The sequence below is a fragment of the Odocoileus virginianus genome, chromosome 23, assembly GCF_023699985.2.
Source record: "Odocoileus virginianus isolate 20LAN1187 ecotype Illinois chromosome 23, Ovbor_1.2, whole genome shotgun sequence".
NCBI lineage: Eukaryota > Metazoa > Chordata > Mammalia > Artiodactyla > Cervidae > Odocoileus > Odocoileus virginianus.
In genome coordinates, this window is record NC_069696.1 from 29,798,388 (window position 1) to 29,822,158 (window position 23,771).

Consider the following 23,771-nt stretch of genomic DNA (forward strand, 5'->3'; position numbering starts at 1 on the left):
CTCCTCAAGATCAGCAGGTAAGTCTGATCAAGGCTCCTTTCAAATTACTGCTCTGCCCTGTGTTCCAGGGCGTGTGAGATTTTGTGTACACCTTTTAAGAGTGCAGTCTGTATTTTCCACAGCCCTCTGGCTCTCCCCAAAGTAAGCCTTGCTGGCATCAAAGCCAAGTGTTCTGGGGGCTCATCTCACTGCAGGACGCCCAGGCTGGGGAGCCAGTGTGGAGCTCCAGCCCTTGTTCTTTGGGGAGAAACTCTGCAATAGTAATCATCCCCTTATTTGTGGATTGCCCACACGGGTGTGGGTCTTGACTAAGTGGCATCTCTGTACCTCCTACCCTCTCACTGTGGTTCCTTCTTTATGTCTTTAGTGGCAGATCTTGTTTCCTAGTCTTCCAGTCTTTCTCGTCACTAGTTGCTCCGTAAATAGCTATAATTCTGGTATACCTGTGGGAGGGGGTAAGCCTAGAGTCTTCCTACTCTGCTATTTTGGTCACAATGTCATTAATGTTATTTTTAAACCAAAATGATTAAACTAGACCTGTCCAAGGATTCACATGATGTTTTGAATTTGGCTTCTTGTATCAAAATGTTTCAGAGCAGAACTTTCTATGAGAGTTTCTTTTTTTCCTGAAAAATTGGCACTCACAGAGCACTGCATTAAAAGTTCCATTTTTTTATTTTCAAGAAAGTTTGGGGATATTAGACATATATTAGCCCTTTCTATTCTCTGAAAGCCAACAAAAACAGGTCTCGGAATTTTGAAAAACTTTATTTCCTCAGAGAAGTTTTTGGTTTACAATAAAATTGAGAAGGTACAGAGCTCTCCTTATATCCACTTCCCCTTTGTATACATAACCTCCCCCTTATCGACATCAATTATTGGAATTGTGCTTTTTTTATTTGAACAAATGATAAAATTACAGTTGGGCTTCCCTTGTGGCTCAGCTGGTGAAGAATCCGCCTGCGATGCGGGAGACCTGGGTTTGATGCCTGGGTTGGGAAGATTCCCTGGAGCAGGGAATGGCTACCCACTCCAGTATTCTGGCCTGGAGAATTCCCTGGTCTGTGTAGTCCATGGGGTCACAAAGAGTCGGATACAACTTAGCAACTTTCACTTTCACTTTCAAACCTACATTGACACATAATAACCACCCAGTGTTCATAAGTCCATAGTTTATCCAAGGGTTCAGTTATGGTTTTATTCATTCTATCCGTTTAGACAAACGAATAATGACATATATACATCATTATCATATCACACAGAATATTGTCACTGCCCTAAAAATCATCTGTCCTCTGCTTATTTGTATCTCCCTGCCTCCTCCACTTGATTTTCCTTCTCTCCTCACCAGACCTCTGATCTCTTTTTTGTCTCCATCTCCTTGCCTTTTCCCAAATGCCACAGAGTTGCAATCATATATTATGAAGCCTTTTCAGACTGATTTCTTTCACTTGGTAACATGTATTTAAGATTTCCCTATTTCTTTTCATGATTTGATAGCTCATTTGTTTTTGGGTGTGCTCAGTCATTTCTGTCCTGTCTGACTCTTTGTGACCCCATGGACTGTAGCCTGCCAGGCTCCTCTGTCCATGGGATTCTCCAGGCAAGAATACTGAAGTGGGTTGCCATTTCCTTTTGCATGGGATCTTCCTGACCTAGAGATCAAACCCATGTCTTCTGTGTCTCTTGCACCTGGGAAGCGCCCATTTGTTTTTAGCACTGAATAATATTCCATTATTTGAATGTTGTTGTTGCATGCATGCTCAATCATGTCCGACTCTTTGTGACCCCAGGGACTGTAGCCTGCCAGGCTCCTCTGTCCATGGGATTCTCCAGTCAAGAATACAGGAGTGGGTTGCTGTTTCCTCCTCCAGGAGAGCTTCTCGACCCAGGGATTGAACTCTCATCTCCCGTGTCTTCTGCATAGAGGCAGATTCTTTACCTGTTGACCAATTTAGGGAAGCCCTTCTGAATGTCCCACAGTTTATCCATTCACCCACTGAAGACATTGTGATTGCTTCCAAGTTTTGGCAATTCTGAAAAAAGATGCTAATAAAAATCCATGTGCAGATTTCTGTGTAGATATAAGTTTTCATCTCCTTTGGATAAATACCAAGGAGAGCAATTACTGGATCACATGTTTAGAGCTATATGATGACATATAATGTGGAGCATCTTTTTAGATGAAGAGTCTGTTAAGGTCTTTGATCATTTATTAATTGCTGTGTGCTTAGTCGCTCAGTTGTGTCCAACTCTTTGTGACCCCATGGACTGCAGCCTGCCAGCCTCCTCTGTCCATGGGGATTCTCCAGGCAAGAATACTAGAGTGGGTTGCCATGCCCTCCTCTAGGGAAACTTCCTAACCCAGGGATCGAACCCAGGTCTCCCGCATTACAGGAGGATTCCTTTATCCACTGAGCCGTCAGGGAAGCCCATTTATTAATTAGGTTGTTGGTTTCTATTGTTGAGTTTTACGGGTTCTCTGTGTATTTTGGATATGCCCCTTATCAAACTGTGTCTTTTGCAAACATTTTCTCCTAGTCTGTGATCTGTCTTCTCATTTTCTTGACTGTGTCTTTCATAGAGCAAAAGCTTTTAATTTTCATGAAGTCCAGTTTATCAATGTTCAATCTGGTTTTAGAAAAGGCAGAGGAACCAGAGATCAAATTGCCAACATCTGCTGGATCATCGAAAAAGCAAGAGAGTTCCAAAAAAATATCTATTTCTGCTTTACTGACTATGCCAAAGCCTTTGACTGTGTGGATCACAATAAACTGTGGAAAATTCTGAATGATATGGGAATACCAGACCACCTGACCTGCCTCTTGAGAAACCTGTACGCAGGTCAGGAAGCAACAGTTAGAACTGGACATGGTACAACAGACTGGTTCCACATAGGAAGAGTATGTCAAAGCCGTATATTGTCACCCTGTTTATTTAACTTATATGCAGAGTACATCATGAGAAACTCTGGGCTGGAAGAAGCACAAACTGGAATCAAGATTGCTGGGAGAAATATCAATAACCTCAGATATGCAGATGACACCACCCTTATGGCAGAAAGTGAAGAACAACTAAAGAGCCTCTTGATGAAAGTGAAAGAGGAGAGTGAAAAAGTTGGCTTAAAGCTTAACATTCAGAAAACTAAGATCATGGCATCTGGTCCCATCACCTCATGGGAAATAGATGAGAAGACAGTGGAAACTGTCAGACTTCATTTTTTTGGGCTCCAAAATCACTGCGGATGGTGATTGTAGCCATGAAATTAAAAGACACTTGCTCCTTGGAAGGAAAGCTATGACAAACCTAGACAGCATATTAAAAAGCAGAGACATTACTTTGTCAACAAAGGTCTGTCTGGTCAAGGCTGTGGTTTTTCCAGTAATCATGTATGGATGTGAGAGTTGGACTATAAAGAAAGCTGAGCACCAAAGAATTGATGCTTTTGAAGTGTGGTGTTGGAGAAGACTCTTGAGAGTCCCTTGGACTGCAAGGAGCTCCAATCAGTCCATCCTAAAGGAGATCAGTCCTGGGTGTTCATTGGAAGGACTGATGTTGAAGCTGAAACTCCAGTACTTTGGCCAACTGATGTGAAAAACTGACTCGTTTGAAAAGCCCCTGATGCTGGGAAAGATTGAGGGCAGGAGGAGAAGGGGATGACAGAGGATGAGATGGTTGGATGGCATCACTGACACAGTGGACATGAGTTTGGGTAAACTCCGGGAGTTGGTGATAGACAGGGAAGCCTGGTGTGTTGCAGTTCATTGGGTCACAAACAGTCAGACATGACTGAGAGACTGAAATGAACTGAGTTTATCAATTTCTTCTCTCACAGTTTGTGCCTTTGGTATTGTATTGAAAACGTCATCACCATACCGAAATATAAGTCTAACGTTTCTCCTACCTTTTCTTCTAGGAGTTTTTATAGTTTTGTGTTTTACATTCAGGTCTATGATCCATTTTGAGTTAATTTTCATGAAAAATACAAGATCTGTGTCTAGATTCATATTGTTTACATGTGTATGCAGTGTTCCATCACCATTGTTGAAGAGACTGTCTTTGCTCCATTGTATTGCCTTTGTTCTTTTGTTGAAGATCAACTGACTGTATTTGTGGGGGTCTATTTCTGGGCTATCTATTCTGCTCCACCAATCTATCCTTTTGCCAGTATCACACTATCTTGATTACTGTAGCTTTATAGTAAGTCTTAAAGTCAGGTAGTGTTAATCCTCCATCTTCAATCTTCTCCTTCAGTGTTGCCTTGGCTATTCTAAGTCTTATGCTTCTCCATATGATCTTTAGAATCATGTTGTCAATATAAATAAAATAACTTGCTGGTGTTTTGGTTAGGATTGCATCCAATCTATAGATCAGGTTGGGAAGAACAGATCTGAAGTACTGAAACTTCAGATCCAAGAACATAGAATCTATCCCTATTTATTTAGTTATTTGATTTTGTGTGTGTGTGTGTGTGGCTGCACTATGCAGCATGCAGGATCTTAGTCCCCAGACTGAGGATTGAAACCTCATCCCCGACATTGGAAGAGCAGAGTCTTAACCTCTGGACCACTGAGGAAATCCCTTAGTTCTTTGATTTTATTCATCAGAGTTTTATAGTCCTTCTTATATAGATCTTGTCTATCTCCTGTTAGATTTATACCTAAGTACTTCATTTTGGTATGGTATCAATATAAATAGTATCATGGTTAAATTCCAAATTTAATTTGTTTATTGTTGTATATAGGAAAGCTATTTACTTTTTTTATATTAACCTTATGTCCTGAAATCTTGCTAGAATATTTATTTGTTCCAGGAATTTGGGGGGAGGGGGAGGTGGTGTATTTTTTTTTTTTTTCTATGTAGACGATCATGTCATCTGCAAACAAAGACCATTTTATGTCTTCCTTCCCAATCTGTATGCTTTCTATTTCCTTTTCTTGACACATTGCATTATCAAGGGCTTCTAGTAATATGTTGGAAAGGAGTGGTGAGAGGGGGTTCTTGCTTTGTATCTGGGAAAGTTTTGTCAACAAAAATTCAGTTAGCCATCAAGTTAAGGAGAAAAAGAAAAAGGATTTTTATTCAAATCAAGCTAAGGATTATAATCCTGGAAGCAAATGCTCAAAGCTCTGAGAACTGTTCTCCTGTTAGAAGTCAAAGGCACAGTTATATCGGTTTTTGAGACAAATGATAGTATATCAAAATGATGTACAGATAGTTTACCAAGGATACATTGTTCAGATAAGCAGTACAAAGCAAGCAGCAAATCACCATGACCCCTTAAGATCTGGTAAAGAATACTGTTCTTTTAAGAAGTTACATTTCTAGCGTCAGAAGAAAGAAAAAACGTTGATCTTTATGGTTGAGCAGTCTCTCCCAATGTTGAGGAGCTCTGGTTAATGTGTAATATATATAATATGTATACTGTATATTAGAGAGGGAGGAGGCCCAAGCAAACAAAGATAGGAAATTTTATGTTTAATGTTTTTCTTGTTTTGCCTTAAAATATAGATTTTATTTAATCAGATTCATGTTTCTCATGGTTAAGTACAATGCTATCTTGAGATATTTTGTGGATAGTCTTTATCAAGTTGAGAAAGGTCACCTCTCTTCCTCTCTCCCTAGTTTACTGAGAGGTTTTTTTTTCCTCATGAATAGTTATTGAATGTTTTCAAATATGTTTTCTGCATCTATTGGTATGATAATGTGATTTTTATTCCTTAGTTTATTGATGTAATGGATCATATTAATTGATTTTCAAATGTTGTATCAGTCAGTTTTTATCAGGCTGAATACTACTTGGTTGTGGTATGTAATTCTTTCTATACTTTTTTTGGATTTGATTTTGTTGAGGGCTTTTGCATCTATTTCATGAGAGATACTGGCCTGAGAATTTCTTTTCTTGTAATATCTTTGTCTGGTTTTGGTATTAAGATAATCAGGCCTCATAGAATGAGTTAGGAAGTATTCTCTCTGTTTTTACATTGAAGAAGCTTGTAGAGAATTGGTATATTTTTTTCCTTAAATGTATGGAAGAATTAACCAATGATCCCATCTGGATATATCATTTTCTATTTTGGAAGATTATTATTTATTCAGTTTCTTTAATAGATACAGAACTTTTCATATTGGTTTCTTTTTTTTCCAAGTGTGAGTTTTGGCAGATTTAGTCTTTCACAGAATTGCTCCATATTCCTTTTTAAAGACACTGTAATTTAATGTATTAGTTATTTAAAATCTAGTTTACTAGTATTTTGCCTTCTGTCAAAAGAGGTAAAAGCTGTTCTTAATGACAGACACACAGGTATCAGAGAATTTGTAACTTCAGTTCTCATTCACAGATCAAAAGTCAATACAGAAACACAAAAGCTCTCTGGTCATATCTTAAAGAGCTGTTCTCCTTCCCAGTGAGCACAAAATATTGTCTTAATTGACTTGTGCTCACAAATAGGCAAATACAGAAACAACAAAGCCTAGTAGGCCATATTCTTTGTCTGTCAATTCAGTTCCGTCACTCAAAATCGTGTCCGACTCTTTGCAGTCCCATGAACTGCAGCACACCTGTCCATCACCAACTCCCGGAGTCCACCCAAACCCATGTCCATTGAGTCAGTGATGCCATCCAACTATCTCATCCTCTGTCATCCCCTTCTCCTGCCCTCAATCTTTCCCAGCATCAGGGGCTTTTCAAATGAGTCAGCTCTTCACATCAGGTGGCCAAAGTACTGGAGCTTCAGCTTCAACATCAGTCCTACCAATGAACACCCAGGACTGATCTCCTTTAGGATGGACTGGTTGGATCTCCTTGCAGTCCAAGGGACTCTCAAGAGTCTTCTCCAACACCACACTTCAAAAGCATCAATTCTTTGGTGCTCAGCTTTCTTTATAGTCCAACTCTCACATCCATACATGATTACTGGAAAAACCATAGCATTGACTAGATGGACCTTGTCGGTCATCCAATGTCATCTTCATCCAATGGAAGATTGGTCCTCATCATTCTCCGAGATCACCAAGGGAGCAGAAAACGGAGTCGGATTCTCAGTTATTGCAATTATTGCTGCCACCGGTGAGGAGTAAATCATCCACTATGTGCATTCTGCGGAAGTGACACCTGAAAGCCCATTACACATGACTTCCTGGACCACAGTGTAGAAAAAATGTGGCCCAACCACTCTTTCCTAAGGACCCAGGAATACACAGAGTGTTCTTTCACTTACAAAGCCGAGACCTGCGTCTCGGTCCAGGACCAGCTGTGTGTTGTGGCCACTCCATTCGCTCACCAGGGCCTTTTGCAGTCGGGAGTCTACACTGGTAGCTCATCATTGGCCATATTCACATATTTATACCACAGAAGTTAGTAGATGCTGAAAATCAGCCACTGTGCCACTGGATGAGCCAGCTGTTAAACATTTTTACCAGCACACCACTGTCCTTTATCCACTAGTTCCTGGACACAGGAATGGAAAGAGAAATGGCCCAAATCACAAGTTAGAATGTGGACAGATGAATTGATTTGTCCAAGAAAAGAAATAAATACACGGAAGTGAAACAAAAAGGAATCTGAGGAAGAGAGTCAGCAGAGGGAAAATTCTTTTGACACATGACTGGGTGTAAGCAGCCCTGGAGGTGCACCTCTAAGGCAGGTGAGTTGATCCTGGCAGGCGAGTCCACTTGGACATCTGAGACTTCCAAAGCATAAACTGCAAAAGCCGGGGCGGAGGAGCTAAGATGGCGAAGGAATAGGACCGGAGACCACTTTCTCCCCTACAAATTCATCAAAAGAACATTTGAACGCTGAGCAAACTTCACAAAACAACTTTTGACTGCTAGCAGGAGACATCAGGCGCCTAGAAAAGCAGCTCATCGTCTTCAAAAGGAGGTAGGACAAAATATAAAAGATAAAAAGAGAGACAAAGAGCTAGGGATGGAGACCCGTCCCGGGAAGGAAGTTGTAATAGAGGAAGTTTCCAAACACCAGGAAACCCTCCCACTGGCGGGTCTGGGGGAAGTTTTCGAATCTCGGAGGGCAACGTAACTGGGAGGAAAAATAAATAAAACCCACAGATTACATGCCTAAAAGCAACTCCCAGCAGAAAAGTACCCCAGACGCCCGCATCCACCATCAGCAAGTGCTTTGCTTAGGGTAAGGACGGGGCCTGAATGCCCTGAGGGCAATCAGAGGGAGCTAAAGTGAGACAGCAACTTAAACTGTGGGATAGCAAGAGAGAGAGAGAAAATTAACCTGCCCGAACACACTGCCGGCAGAACACAGGGACTGATCGATCCCAGAGAAGAGCTAGCCGGCGTCAGACCGGCCCATCCCTGCCAGAGGCAGGAGGCAGGGGGGAGGGGAAAGAGGCAAACTTAGCCCCAGAGACAGCACCCCTACCAAACTGCAAAAAGGCTACCAGTCTCTAACCAAAGAATTCCTGAGATTCTGGATGGTCAACCTTCGCCTGGAGGGTTGCGGCTAGAGGCCAGCTCCCCAGAACAGACATAAGGCGCACGCACTCGACTGGCGCGCAGGAACTGAGGCTGGGACCGCGGAGGGGAGAAGGCGCACTGCACCCGGGAGAGTGCACCCCGGAAGCTCCTGGCTGCCTGAGCTGCTCGGGTGCGGAAGGCACAAAATGCAGGCCCAACCGAGTCCATGCTTTTGTGGATGACCCGAAAACTGGAACCGCACGCAACGCAGGGCCTGCCCCCTATAGAGCAGCCGGGAGCCTGAGCAGTGTAGACAGGGAAAGCACACACCCGTGAGCGGGGCAAACCCAGTGTGGCCGGAACACTGTGAGTGCTCCCCACACACGCCAGTGACATTTGTCTGCAGCGCCCTCCCTCCCCGCAGCACCACTGAACAAGCGAACCTGAACAAGAGACCACCTCAGCCCGCCTGTGTCAGGGCGGAAATTAGACACTGAAGAGACCGGCAAACAGAAGCCAAATAAACAAAGGGAACCGCTTCAGAAGTGACCAGTGCAACAGATTAAAATCCCTGTAGGTAACACCGACTACACCCGAAGGGGCCTATAGATATCTAGAAGTGTAAGCTGGAATGAGGAGCTATCTGAAACTGAACTGAACCCACACTGACAGCAACAACTCCAGAGAAATTCCTAGATATATTTTTACTTTTTTTTTTTAATTAAAAAATTTTTTTTCTTTTCATTTTTTATTTTTTCTCTTTTTTTCTTTTAAAATTCCCTATTACTCCTCAACTTTCATTTTCATATATTTTTACTATTTATTTAATTAGGAAAACAGTTTTTTTCTTTTTTTATTCTTTTCTCTTATTTTCTTTTAAAGTCCTCTATTACTCCTTAATTTTCATTTTCATTTCACTATAGCCTTGCAAAAAAAAAAAGGGGGGCCCCATTTTTAAACCAAACTTCATATATATTTCTAAAAGTTTTTTTGTTTTTGTTTTTAATATTGTATTTTTAAGAGTCTAACCTCTTCTATAGATTTTTAATCTTTGTTTTTCAGTATTTGATATCAATATTGGACATTTAAGAATCCAATATTCAGTACCATTTTTACTCAGGAGTGTGTTGATTACTCTCTCCCACTTTTGACTCTCTGTTTTCTCCCTCAGATCACCTCTATTTCCTCCCTCCCCCTTCTCTTCCCAATCCAATTCTGTGAATCTCTGTGGGTGTCTGGGCTACGGAGAACACTTAGGGAACAGATAACTGGGTAGATCTGTCTCTCTCCTCTTGAGTCCCCTTTTTCTCCTGCTCATCTCTATCTCCTTCCTCCCTCTCCTCTTCTTCATGTAACTCTGTGAACCTCTCTGGGAGTCCCTCACGGTGGAGAATCTTTTCACCATTAACCTAGAAGTTTTATTATCAGTGCTGTATAGTTGGAGAAGTCTTGAGACTACTGGAAGAATAAGACTGAAATCCAGAGGCAGGAGACTTAAGCCCAAAACCTGAGAACACCAGAAAACTCCTGACTACAGGGAACATTAAGTAATAAGACATCATCCAAAAGCCTCCATACCTACACTGAAACCAACCACCACCCAAGAGCCAGTAAGTTCCAGAACAAGACATACCACGCAAATTCTCTAGCAATGCAGGAGCATAGCCCTGAGTGTCAACATACAGGCTGCCCAAAGTCACACCTAACACATAGACCCACCTCAAAACTCACTACTGGACACTCCATTGCACTCCAGAGAGAAGAAATCCAGTTCCGCGCACTAGAACACCAATGCAAGTTTCCCTAAGCAGGAAACCTTGACAAGCCAATCATCCAACCTCACCCACTGGGTGAAACCTCCACAATAAAGTTGAAACTCTGATACTTTGGCCACCTGATGCAAAGAGTCAACTCACTGGAAAAGACTCTGATGCTGGGAAAGATTGAGGGCATGGGGAGAAGGAAGCGACAGTGGAACCAACAGTAGAATAACAGAGACAGAAGATAGGATAAGTGAGGTAGAAGATAAAATGGTGGAAATAAATGAAGCAGAGAGGAAAAAAGAAAAAAGAATCAAAAGAATTGAGGACAACTTCAGGGACCTCTGGGACAATGTGAAACGCCCCAACATTCGAATCATAGGAGTCCCAGAAGAAGAAGACAAAAAGAAAGGCCATGAGAAAATACTCGAGGAGATAATAACTGAAAACTCCCCTAAAATGGGGAGGGAAATAGTTACACAGGTCCAAGAAACCCAGAGAGTCCCAAACAGGAGAAATCCAAGGTGAAACACCCCAAAATACATGTTAATCAAATTAACAAAGATCAAACACAAAGAACAAATATTAAAAGCAGCAAGGGAGAAACCACAAATAACACACAAAGGGATTCCCATAAGGATAACAGCTGATCTATCAATAGAAACCCTTCAGGCCAGAAGGGAATGGCAGGACATACTTAAAGTAATGAAAGAGAATAACCTACAACCTAGATTACTCTACCCAGCAAGGATCTCATTCAGATATGAAGGAGAACTCAAAAGCTTTACAGACAGCTGAGAGAATTCAGCACCACCAAACCAGCTCTTCAACAAATGCTAAAGGATCTTCTCTAGACAGGAAACACAGAAAGGTGGTATAAACGTGAACCCCAAACAACAAAATAAATGGCAATGGACCATACCTATCAATAATTACCTTAAATGTAAATGGGTTGAATGCCCCAACCAAAAGACAAAGGCTGGCTGAATGGATACAAAAGCAAGACCCCTATATATGCTGTCTACAAGAGACCCACCTCAAAGCAAGGGACACATACAGACTAAAAGTGAAGGGCTGGAAAAAAATATTCCACGCAAACGGAGACCAAAAGAAAGCAGGAGTCGCAATACTCATATCAGATAAAATAGACTTTCAAATTAAGTCTGTGAAAAGAGACAAAGATGGACACTACATAATGATCAAAGGATCAATCCAAGAAGAAGATATAACAATTATAAATATATATGCACCCAACATAGGAGCACTGCAATATGTAAGGCAAACGCTAACGAGTATGAAAGAGGAAATTAATAGTAACACAATAATAGTAGGAGACTTTAATACCCCACTCACAACTATGGATAGATCAACTAAACAGAAAATAAACAAGGAAACACAAACTTTAATGGACACAATGGACCAGCTAGACCTAATTGACATCTATAGGACGTTTCACCCCAAAACAATCAAATTCACCTTTTTCTCAAGTGCACACGGAACCTTCTCCAGAATAGATCACATCCTGGGCCATAAATCTAGTCTTGGTAAATTCAAAAAGATTGAAATCATTCCAGTCATCTTTTCTGACCACAGTGCAGTAAGATTAGATCTCAATTACAGGAAAAAAATTATTAAAAATTCAAACATATGGAGGCTAAACAACACGCTTCTGAATAACCAACAAATCATAGAAGAAATCAAAAAAGAAATCAAAATATGCATAGAAACAAATGAAAATGAAAACATAACAACCCAAAACCTATGGGACACTGTAAAAGCAGTGGAAAGGGCAAGGTTCATAGCATTACAGGCCTACCTCAAGAAACAAGAAAAAAGTCAAATAAATAACCTAACTCTACACCTAAAGCAACTAGAGGAGGAAGAAATGAAAAACCCCAGGGTTAGTAGAAGGAAAGAAATCTTAAAAATTAGGGCAGAAATAAATGCAAAAGAAACTAAAGAGATCATAGCAAAAATCAACAAAGCTAAAAGCTGGTTTTTTGAAAAAATAAACAAAATTGACAAACCATTAGCAAGACTCATTAAGAAACAAAGGGAGAAGAACCAAATTAACAAAATTAGAAATGAAAATGGAGAGATCACAACAGACAACACTGAAATACAAAGGATCATAAGAGACTACTACCAGCAGCTCTATGCCAATAAAATGGACAACTTGGAAGAAATGGACAAGTTCTTAGAGAAGTATAACTTTCCAAAACTGAACCAGGAAGAAATAGAAGATCTTAACAAAACGATCACAAGCAAGGAAATCGAAACTGTAATCAGAAATCTTCCAGCAAACAAAAGCCCAGGACCAGATGGCTTCACAGCTGAATTCTACCAAAAATTTAGAGAAGAGCTAACACCTATCTTACTCAAACTCTTCCAGAAAATTGCAGAAGAAGGTAAACTTCCAAACTCATTCTATGAGGCCACCATCACCCTAATTCCAAAACCAGACAAAGATGCCACAAAAAAAGAAAACTACAGGCCAATATCACTGATGAACATAGATGCAAAAATCCTTAACAAAATTCTAGCAAACAGAATCCAGCAACATATTAAAAAAATCATACATCATGACCAAGTGGGCTTTATCCCAGGAATGCAAGGATTCTTTAATATCTGCAAATCAATCAATCTAATACACCACATTAACAAATTGAAAGATAAAAACCATATGATTATCTCAATAGATGCAGAAAAAGCCTTTGACAAAATTCAACATCCATTTATGATGAAAACTCTCCAGAAAGCAGGAATAGAAGGAACATACCTCAACATAATAAAAGCTATATATGACAAACCCACAGCAAGCATCACCCTCAATGGTGAAAAATTGAAAGCATTTCCCCTGAAATCAGGAACAAGACAAGGGTGCCCACTCTCACCATTACTATTCAACATAGTTTTGGAAGTTTTGGCCACAGCAATTAGGGCAGAAAAAGAAGTTAAAGGAATTCAGATAGGAAAAGAAGAAGTGAAACTCTCTCTGTTTGCAGATGACATGATCCTCTACATAGAAAACCCTAAAGACTCTACCAGAAAATTACTAGAGCTAATCAATGAATACAGTAAAGTTGCAGGATATAAAATTAACACACAGAAATCTCTTGCATTCCTATACACTAACAATGAGAAAACAGAAAGAGAAATTAAGGAAATAATACCATTCACCATTGCAACACAAAGAATAAAATACTTAGGAGTATATCTACCTAAAGAAACAAAAGACCTATACATAGAAAACTATAAAACACTGATGAAAGAAATCAAAGAGGACACAAACAGATGGAGAAATATACCGTGTTCATGGATTGGAAGAATCAATATTGTCAAAATGGCTATACTACCCAAAGCAATCTATAGATTCAATGCAATCCTTATCAAACTACCAACGGTATTTTTCACAGAACTAGAACAAATAATTTCACAATTTGTATGGAAATACAAAAAACCTCGAATAGCCAAAGTAATCCTGAGAAAGAAGAATGGAACTGGAGGAATCAATCTGCCTGACTTCAGACTCTACTACAAAGCCACAGTCATCAAGACAGTATGGTACTGGCACAAAGACAGAAATATAGATCAATGGAACAGAATAGAAAGCCCAGAGATAAATCCACGAACCTATGGTCACCTTATCTTTGACAAAGGAGGCAAGGATATACAATGGAAAAAAGATAACCTCTTTAACAAGTGGTGCTGGGAAAACTGGTCAACCACCTGTAAAAGAATGAAACTAGAACACTTTCTAACACCATACACAAAAATAAACTCAAAATGGATTAAAGATCTAAATGTAAGACCAGAAACTATAAAACTCCTAGAGGAGAACATAGGCAAAACACTCTCCGACATAAATCACAGCAGGATCCTCTATGACCCACATCCCAGAATTTTAGAAATAAAAGCAAAAATAAACAAATGGGACCTAATGAAACTTAAAAGCTTTTGCACAACAAAGGAAACTATAAGTAAGGTGAAAAGACAGCCCTCAGATTGGGAGAAAATAATCGCAAACGAAGCAACAGACAAAGGATTAATCTCAAAACTATACAAGCAACTCCTGCAGCTCAACTCCAGAAAAATAAATGACCCAATCAAAAAATGGGCCAAAGAACTCAACAGACATTTCTCCAAGGAAGACATACAGATGGCTAACAAACACATGAAAAGATGCTCAGCATCACTCATTATCAGAGAAATGCAAATCAAAACCACAATGAGGTACCATTACACGGCAATCAGGATGGCTGCTATCCAAAAGTCTACAAGCAATAAATGCTGGAGAGGGTGTGGAGAAAAGGGAACCCTCTTACACTGTTGGTGGGAATGCAAATTAGTACAGCCACTATGGAGAACAGTGACTGGAAATAGAATTGCCATATGACCCAGCAATACCACTTCTGGACATACACACCGAGGAAACCAGATCTGAAAGAGACACATGCACCCCAATGTTCATCACAGCACTGTTTATAATAGCCAGGACATGGAAGCAACCTAGATGCCCATCAGCAGATGAATGGATAAGGAAGATGTGGTACATATACACCATGGAATATTACTCAGCCATTAAAAAGAATTCATTTGAATCAGTTCTAATCAGATGGATGAAACTGGAGCCCATTATATGGAGTGAAGAAAGCCAGAAAGATAAAGACCATTACAGTATACTAACACATATATATGGAATTTAGAAAGTTGGTAACGATAACCCTATATACAAAACAGAAAAAGAGACACAGATGTACAGAACAGACTTTTGGACTCTGTGGGAGAAGGCGAGGGTGGGATGTTTTTAGAGAACAGCATCGAAACATGTATATTATCTAGGGTGAAACAGATCACCAGCCCAGCCTGGATGCATGAGACAAGTGCTCGGGCCTGGTTCACTGGAAAGACCCATAGGGATAGGGTAGAGAGGGAGGTGGGGCACGGGGTGGGGGGGGGGTGGGGATCAGGATGGGGAATACATGTAAATCCATGGCTGATTCATGTCAGTGTATGACAAAAGCCACTACAAGATTGTAAAGTAATTAGCCTCCAACTAATAAAAGTAAATTGAAAAAAAAAAAAAAAACCAACAAAAGCTGGTAACATGACTCCATACAAATATGCAATGAATATGTGTCAAAAATTTAATTCATTCACTAACCAGGTGTCAACATGAGCATAAAACTGATTCTGAAAAGTATAGGAGAGACAGAGTATTTGTAGTCAACAAAAGATGGGATGCAGGATAAGATGACAAGCTTAGATACAAACTTGACTTCGGGAAAGGAAAGGAGGAAAATATTTATTGTTGTTTAGTCGTGAAGTCATGTCCCACTCTTTGGACTGTAGCCCATCAGAACCCTCTGTCCATGGGGTTTCCCAGGTAAGAATGCTGGAGTGGGTTGCCACTGCCTTTTCCAGGGGATCTTCCTGATCCCTAGAGAAGGGAAGGAATTGAACCTAAATACCGTGCATCTCCTGCCTTGGCAGACAGATTATTTACCACTGAGCCACAATGGAAGCCACAATATTTATTATGACATAGATAGGAAAAAAAAAAAAAGGAAAGAAAGAAAAAATAATTTAAAATAACGTTAATATTAATTGGAGTGATATGAGCAAAAAAGCAAGAGAGTTCCAGAAAAACATCTATTTCTGCTTTATTGACTATGCCAAAGTCTTTGACTGTGTGGATCACAATAAACTGTGGAAAATTCTGAAAGAGATGGGAATCCCTGACCATCTGACCTGCCTCTTGAGAAACCTGTATGCAAGTCAGGAAGCAACAGTTACAACTGGACATAGAACAACAGACTGGTTCCAAATAGGAAAAGGAGTACGGCAAGGCTGTATATTGTCACCTTGCTTGTTTAACTTATATGCAGAGTACATCATGAGAAACGCTGGGCTGGAAGAAGCACATGCAGATGACACCACCTTTATGGCAGACAGTGAAGAAGAACTAAAAAGCCTCTTGATGACAGTGAAAGAGGAGAGTGAAAAAGTTGGCTTAAAGCTCAACATTCAGAAAACTAAGATCATGGCATCTGGTCCCATCTGGTCCCATTTCCCACTTCATGGGAAATAGATGGGGAAACAGTGGAAACAGTGGCTGACTTTATTTTTGGGGGCTCCAAAATCATTGCAGGTGGTGATTGCAGCCATGAAATTAAAAGACTCTTACTCCTTGGAAGGAAAATTATGACCACCCGAGATAGCATATTAAAAAGCAGAGACATTACTTTGCCAACAAAGGTCTGTCTAGTTAAGGCTATGGTTTTTCCAGTGGTCATGTATGGATGTGAGAGTTGGACTGTGAAGAAAACTGAGCGCCGAAAAATTGATGCTTTTGAGCTGTGGTGTTGGAGAAGACTCTTGAGAGTCCCTCGGACTGCAGGAGATCCAACCAGTCCATCCTAAAGGGTATCAGTCCTGGGTGTTCATTGGTAGAACTGATGTTGAAGCTGAAACTCCAATACTTTGGCCACCTAATGTGAAGAACTGACTCATTTGAAAAGACCCTGATGCTGGGAGGGATTGGGGGCAGGAGGAGAAGGGGACGACAGAGGGTGAGATGGTTGGATGGCATCACCAACTCAAAGGACATCAGTTTGGGTAAATTCCGGGAGTTGGTGATAGACAGGGAGGCCTGGCTTGCTGTGGTCCATGGGGTCGCAAAGCGTTGGACTTGACTGAGTGATTGAACTGAACTGAACTGAACTGCCTTACAGAATTTTGCTGTTTTCTGTCAAACCTCAACATGAATCAGCCATAGGTATACATATATCCCTGCCCTTTTGAAACTCCCTCCCATCCCCCTCCCCACCCCACCCCTCTAGGTTGATACAGATCCCCTCTTTGAGTTTCCTGAGCCATACCGCAAATTCCAATTTGCTATCTATTTTGCATATGGTAATGTAAGTTTCCATGTTACTCTTTCCATATGTCTCATCCTTTCCTCCCCTCTCCCCATGTCCATAAGTCTATTCTCTATGTCTGTTTCTCCACTGGTGCCCTGTTAATAAATTCTTCAGTACCATTTTCCTAGATTCTGAATATATGTGTTAGAATATGGTATTTATCTTTCTCTTTCTGACTCACTTCACTCGTGAAGTAGGTTCTAGATTCATCCACCTCATTGGAACTGACTCAAATGCTTTCCTTTTTATCGCTGAGTAATATTCCATTGTGTATATACCACAGCTTCTTAATCCATTCATCTGTTGATGGATATCTAGGTTGGTTCCATGTTCTAGCTTTTGTAAATAGTGCTGCAATGAACAATGGGATACATGTGTCTCTTTCAATTTTGGTTTCCTCAGGGTATATTATATGCCTAGGAGTGGGATTGCTGGGTCATATGGTGGTTTTATTCCTAGTTTTTTTAGGGAATCTCCATGCCATTTTCCATAGTGGCTGTATCAATCATTCCAGTATGCTTACCTGGAGAATCCCATGGACAGAGGAGCCTGGCAGGTTCAGGGGGTCACAAAGAGTCAGACATGGCTTAGTAACTGAACAGCAACAACAACAACTACACACACACACACACAAACACACACACACAAACACACACACACACACACAGAGTGAAGTGAGTCTGTCAAGTCCAACTCTTCTGAATAAAGAAGCAAAGTGTTCTGGAAGGTTAGAAAAGAGAGCTAGTTGTTCTTTCAGTGTAGGACATTTCACAGTAGACAATGTTTTATATGTTGAAAGGAAAACTTTTAAAATATTTATTTATTTGGCTGTATCAGGTCTTAATTACAGCACACAGGATCTTTCTTGCAGCAGGTGGGCTCTTAGTTGTGGTGTGCAGGCTTCCTTAGTTGCAGTACGTGCATTTCTCTCTCGTGGTGGCAAGTGGGCCCTAGAGCACACAGTAATTGCAGTGTGGCTGCCAGGGCGTGTGGGATCTTAGTCACCATTCAGGGGTTGAACCTGGGTCCCCTTCATTGGAAGGCAGTTTCATAACCACTGGACCACAAGTCCTTGAAAAAATATTTGAATAACTTAATTCTGGCTGACAGTCACTGAGCACTGTCTCTGTGACTGGTACCACTTTAAGCACTTGATATGTTTTAAGTCATGGAATGTTGGCGAAACCTCTTCATATTGGTGGCATTATCACTATTGTCTTCCTGACGCTGCTGCTGAGGCACACGTTGCCCAGGGTCACACAGCTAGTAAGTAGCATAGATGGGATTTGAAACCAGGGATATCTTCCAGTCAGGACTTTTACCCACCATGCTCTGCTGCTGAGGAAGGAAGGGTGCTACAGAAGGAAGTGGAATCAAGGAACTCTGCATGAAGGAGGTGGCCTTTCAACTAATTCTTTCTACAAAAATGAAATCCTGTTGTGAGAGAGTAATTTTTTTTCCAGAAAAGATAGAATTATGTCCTCATCATCGTGTCCCATATCATTAATGTTTTTCACATGAGAGGGTTTATGGGAAATTTGGAAAGTAAGTGAAGAGCAAGGAAAGAGATAATAGCAACTTATCATCACAGTTGTAGAGATGGTGATCTCCTGGAAGGCAAGCCTAAGGTTCTATTCACTTTTGCTCTCTCAGTTCCAGGAGAGAAGAAAAGCTTCCATATTAGGTACACATCTGTGTCACAAAGTAGATAACTAGAATATTCTGATGTCGGGTAATCTTTCTTAATTTTTTGGCTAATTTTAAAAATTGAAGTATGGTTGATTTACAATGTTGTGTTAGTTTCAGATGTACAGCAAAGTGATTCAGTTATATAAATATACACCCACAAATATATTCAGACTCTTTTTCTTTCAAGGTTATTATAGAATATTGAGTATAATCCTCTGTGCTAACAGTAGGCCCTTGTTGGTTATCTATTTTATATATAGTAGTGGGTATATTGGAGAAGGCACTGGCATCCCACTCCAGTACTCTTGCCTGGAAAATCCTGTGGACGGAGGAGCCTGGTGGGCTACAGTCCATGGGGTCGCTACGAGTTGGACACGACTGAGCGACTTCACTTTCACTTTTCACTTTCGTGCATTGGAGGAGGAAATGCAACCCACTTCAGTGTTCTTGCCTGGAGAATCCCAGGGATCGGGGAGCCTGGTGGGCTGCCGTCTATGGGGTCGCACAGAGTCGGACACGACTGAAGCGACTTAGCAGCAGCAGCAGCAGTGGGTATATGTTAATCCCAAAGTCCTAATTTATCCCTCCCCAATTCCCCTTTGGTAACCATAAGTTTGTCTTCTATGTTTGTGGTCTATTTCAGTTTTGTGTATAAATTAATTTGTATCTATTTTTAAGAAAAGATTCCTCATATAAATGACATTATATGATATTTATCTTTCTCTGCTTGGATTAATTCACTGAGTATGTTCATCTCCAGGTCCATCCACAAGCAACTTGAAAAGTAATCAAATGCAGCACTGTCAGATAGAACATTCTATGTTGGTGAAAATTCTCTATTATGCTCTGTTCAATACAGCCACCACCAGCCACATGTGGCCATGGATCACTGGAAATGTGGCTTGTGTGTCTGAGGAATGAAAGATTAAAATTTTTTGTTTTAATTAATTTAAATTTACATAGCTACATATGGGCAACATAGTCACAGAAGTTTAAATTTTTCCAAAATCTCCCATGTGGTTCCAGATAAAGGGTGGTATGTAGGTTGGTTATTCAGGGTCTTAACAATTGCAGATTTTGGGGCAAATGTATTAGTATAACAGAGAGGATCTGCTTTCAAGCAGGAAGTGGCTTGCCATAGCAATTTCCTCAAGTGTAGAAAATATGAAGCTGGAATGATATACTGGCAGTCATATTTAATTCACTTTTAATTAACTTTTACCACTGGGGAAGATACACTTAAAAATAGGCACATTTCAGACATTATGGGTCCCCAGAAGACCTAGAATCAATCCCAAACCTAGAAAGATATATATTCTCAGTGATCTCAGTTGGACTGTGGATTCTGAGAGAGATTAAATTGTTACGGTGTTCTGAAATAGAATAGGCTGCATATAAAATGAGCTTCCCTCATAGCTCAGTCGGTAAATCATCTGTCTGCAACGCATGCTGTGAAGGAAATTTCTAGGTTTGGATGTAATAGATTATTCAAGGATAGCTGAATTTCAGCTTAGTTTTCTATAATGCATTTTGACTGCCCATTGGTATTGAAAGTCTAGTATGGAAAAACTCTGTTTAAAACACACACCATACACACAAATTCACTTTATTTTGGAAATATTGGAAGTTGAAGAAGAGTCAAACTTTACTACTCAGAATTTCCATTGTGAATAATTTGGGTTTACTTTGTAGGCTCTTTTCCCCTTTTCCCTTTATACAGTTGAGATCATAGTATATATAATTTGCTTTTATTTACTTGAAAATTTTAAGATTATTTTTGTACTATTTCCGTTTTACCAGCTTTGGGTATCCCCCGCCTTTTTAGTTGTATTTGAGAATTAACAGAAGATCAACTCCTCAGAACTCTGTGCAGCAGAAATGCTGCCACAGCTTTTTGAGCTGCCAAAGAGCTTTACTAAGTCAACAAAACACTTTCTCAGCTTTGAGCCGTTGTGCAGTGAGATTCAACACAGACATTCCACTTGTCTGGATTTTCCATTTTGAGGCTCATGTATGTTAGAAAAATATATAAGTTCTACCATTTTCTTTCTATTATTTCTTTTATTTGTAGCCATTTTTTATAAAATAAGAGGTTTTCACAGATGTAGGACTTAGGTTCAACTTACAGAAAATCTGAGAGGAAGGTGTTTTAAAGTGTGGATTTTACTGTAAAAAAACTTCAGTGTACTTGGCATAATATTATGTACATGCCAATTAGTTGAAGCTGTGTTTCCAGGGGTGACCAATTGCCCTGCTCTCTAATATGCTTCGGATTGATATCTAGCTCAGCACAGAGAAAGCCAGCTCTCTGCTATCCCAGCTCCTCCATCCACCTTGACAATTTAGCATATTGGATGTTAAATACGGGTTTTTATTGCCAAAACTCATGCCTGTTTAGAAAAAGGATAGGTGTTAGAAGCTGGTTCTCACTGGGAAAATATATCTTTCTTGATATACGTATGTGCTAAGTCGCTTCAGTTGCGTCCAACTCTTTGAGATCTTATGGACTGTAGCCTGCCAGGCTCCTTTGTCCATGGGATTCTCCAGGCAAGAATACTGGAGTGGGTTGTCATGCCCTCCTCCAGGGGATCTTCCCAACCCAGTGCCACCTGGGAAGCCCCATAGGCAAAATAGTTTGGGGGAACTCTCTAACTCAACTTACAATTGAAAGTATGGTAGGTTCTCCACAGTGACCTCTGCCTCTGTGTAATCTCTGAACTTAAGTGTGGGCCAGATTTACCGACTTGATTGTAATGAATAGAACATGGCAGAAATTATGGGATATCACTACCAAAATTAGGTTTTAAAAGACTTTGCTATTTCTTAGTCTCTGTGTGTGTGTGTGTAAATTCTTCATTTTCTTTCCCTCTTTGTCTTGGATTGCTTACCCTGGGGAAGCCAGCCCCAAGCAGTGAGGCAGTCGTGCTGAGAGGCCCATGTGGTGAGGGACTGGCATCTGCCAAAAATTACAGGCGTGATTTTGGGAGTAGAAACACCAAGCTGCTTGGTCCCAAATTCCTAACCCGCAGAAACTGTGAGGTAATACATGTTTATTGATCTGGGCTTCTACATCTCAGGATGCTTTACTTCCCAGCAATCAGCAATTAATAAAGATGGATAAGAGCTAGAGAAGCTGAAAGAGCTACTCAGGGGGTCCAATACATTTTTGACAATAATATAGTTAACATTGTATTCCCTCCATTGTGCTAAGCAGTGTTCTGCACACCGTTACATATAGCAATTCATTTAATCCTCACTTTGATCCTGATATTATTACCATTTTACAGACAAAGAAACTGCCACCGAGAGAGGTTAAGTCCAAGGAAATCTAGATCCTGAGTCCATGCTCTTAACCACTTGGCTGTCTTGCCCTTCTGTGGTTAATTTTAGTGAGGAGAATGAAGCAGTTTCAGTAAGAAGGCCAGTCCAGCCAGGGGTGGAGGGGGAGCGTAAGCAGAAACAAGAAGCTGGAAAGGCTCCCTGAAGTCTAACTTTGATTCCTTAGTGGCTCAGATGGGAAAGAATCTGCCTGCAACGCAGCAGATGCAGGAGACATAGGTTTGATCGATAGATTTGATTGCTAGGTTTGAGGAGACATAGGTCAGGAAGATCCACTGGAAAAGGAAATGGCAACCGACTCCAGTATTCTTGCCTGGAGAGTCCCATGGACAGAGGAGCCTGGCTACAGTCCATGGGGTCACAAAGAGTCAGACACAACTGAGCACACACATGCATATTGTGTTTCTTTGTTGCTTTGTGCAGGCTTTTGTGAGCAGAGGCTACCTTTCCTTGTGGTGTGCAGGCTTCTCCCTGCTTCTCTCGTTATGGACCACGGGCTCTAGTCTCAAGGGCTTCAGCAGTTGTAGCTCTCAGGTTCTAGAGTGAGGGCTCCGTAGTTGTGGCCCATGGACTTAGCTGCTCTGAGGTATGTGGTATCTTCCCAGGCCAGGGATAAAACCTGTGTTCTCTGTATTGGCAGGCAGATTCTTAACCACTGCACCACGAGGGAAGTCCTAACTGACTTTTTTAAGCATAGTCTATATGAGTAAAGTCACCCACCCCTTTCTCCCACTAAGAACAACTAGCAGACTAGGAGGAAATCTGCCTGTTTTGGGAGGAAGAACACTTTCCATGAGTTGGAGAAAGTCCAAGTAATAGATAAGACAGATACGGTCATCAGTGCTGTTTTGCAATAATGTCTTTTTTTTTTTTGGCCATGCCTCACTGCAGTAAAAGAGCTGGCCATCAGAGAATAATTCCCTGGGACGATGTCTGTTTACTCAAATAAGTTAACATACTCATCCCAGCTGACACTCAGAAGGCATAAACCCATCAACAGATTGACCAGTCTAACCTTCCTCCAAGATGATCTTTTACTTTTATCTCATTTGTTTCACTTTTCCTATTTCATACTCAGTGTTCCCATTTCATTTAGTTTATGTTTTGCAATTTCATCTCTCTTTTTTTTTAATGTTCTTTCTCAAGGCTTTATCAAGCATAATAGAAACACTTTTGTATACATGTATATGAATAGTATGTATAATATGTATATTTTAGAAAATATGAATTTTTGGTGCAAAAATTTATGACATTTTGATTCCACTTGTTTGACTTAGTATAAATAGAATGCTAGATTTCTAGTTAAAAATATAGATATGCAACCAGCAGCAAAGAATTGGAGAAGAAATGGCCACCCACTCCAGTGTACTTGCCTGGAGAATCCCAGGGACGACGGAGCCTGGTGGGCTGCCGTCTATGTGGTCACACAGAGTCGGACACGACTGAAGTGACTTAACAGCAGCAGCAGCAAAGATTTACTGTAGCACAGAGAACTGTGTATACGTATAACTGAATCAGTTTGCTGTGCACCAGAAATATTGTAAGTCAACTATACTTCAGAAAAATAAATATATTAAGGAAAAAAAAAGGTTTGAGAAAGAAAGAAAAACTATACTGTTGTGATTTTTTGTAA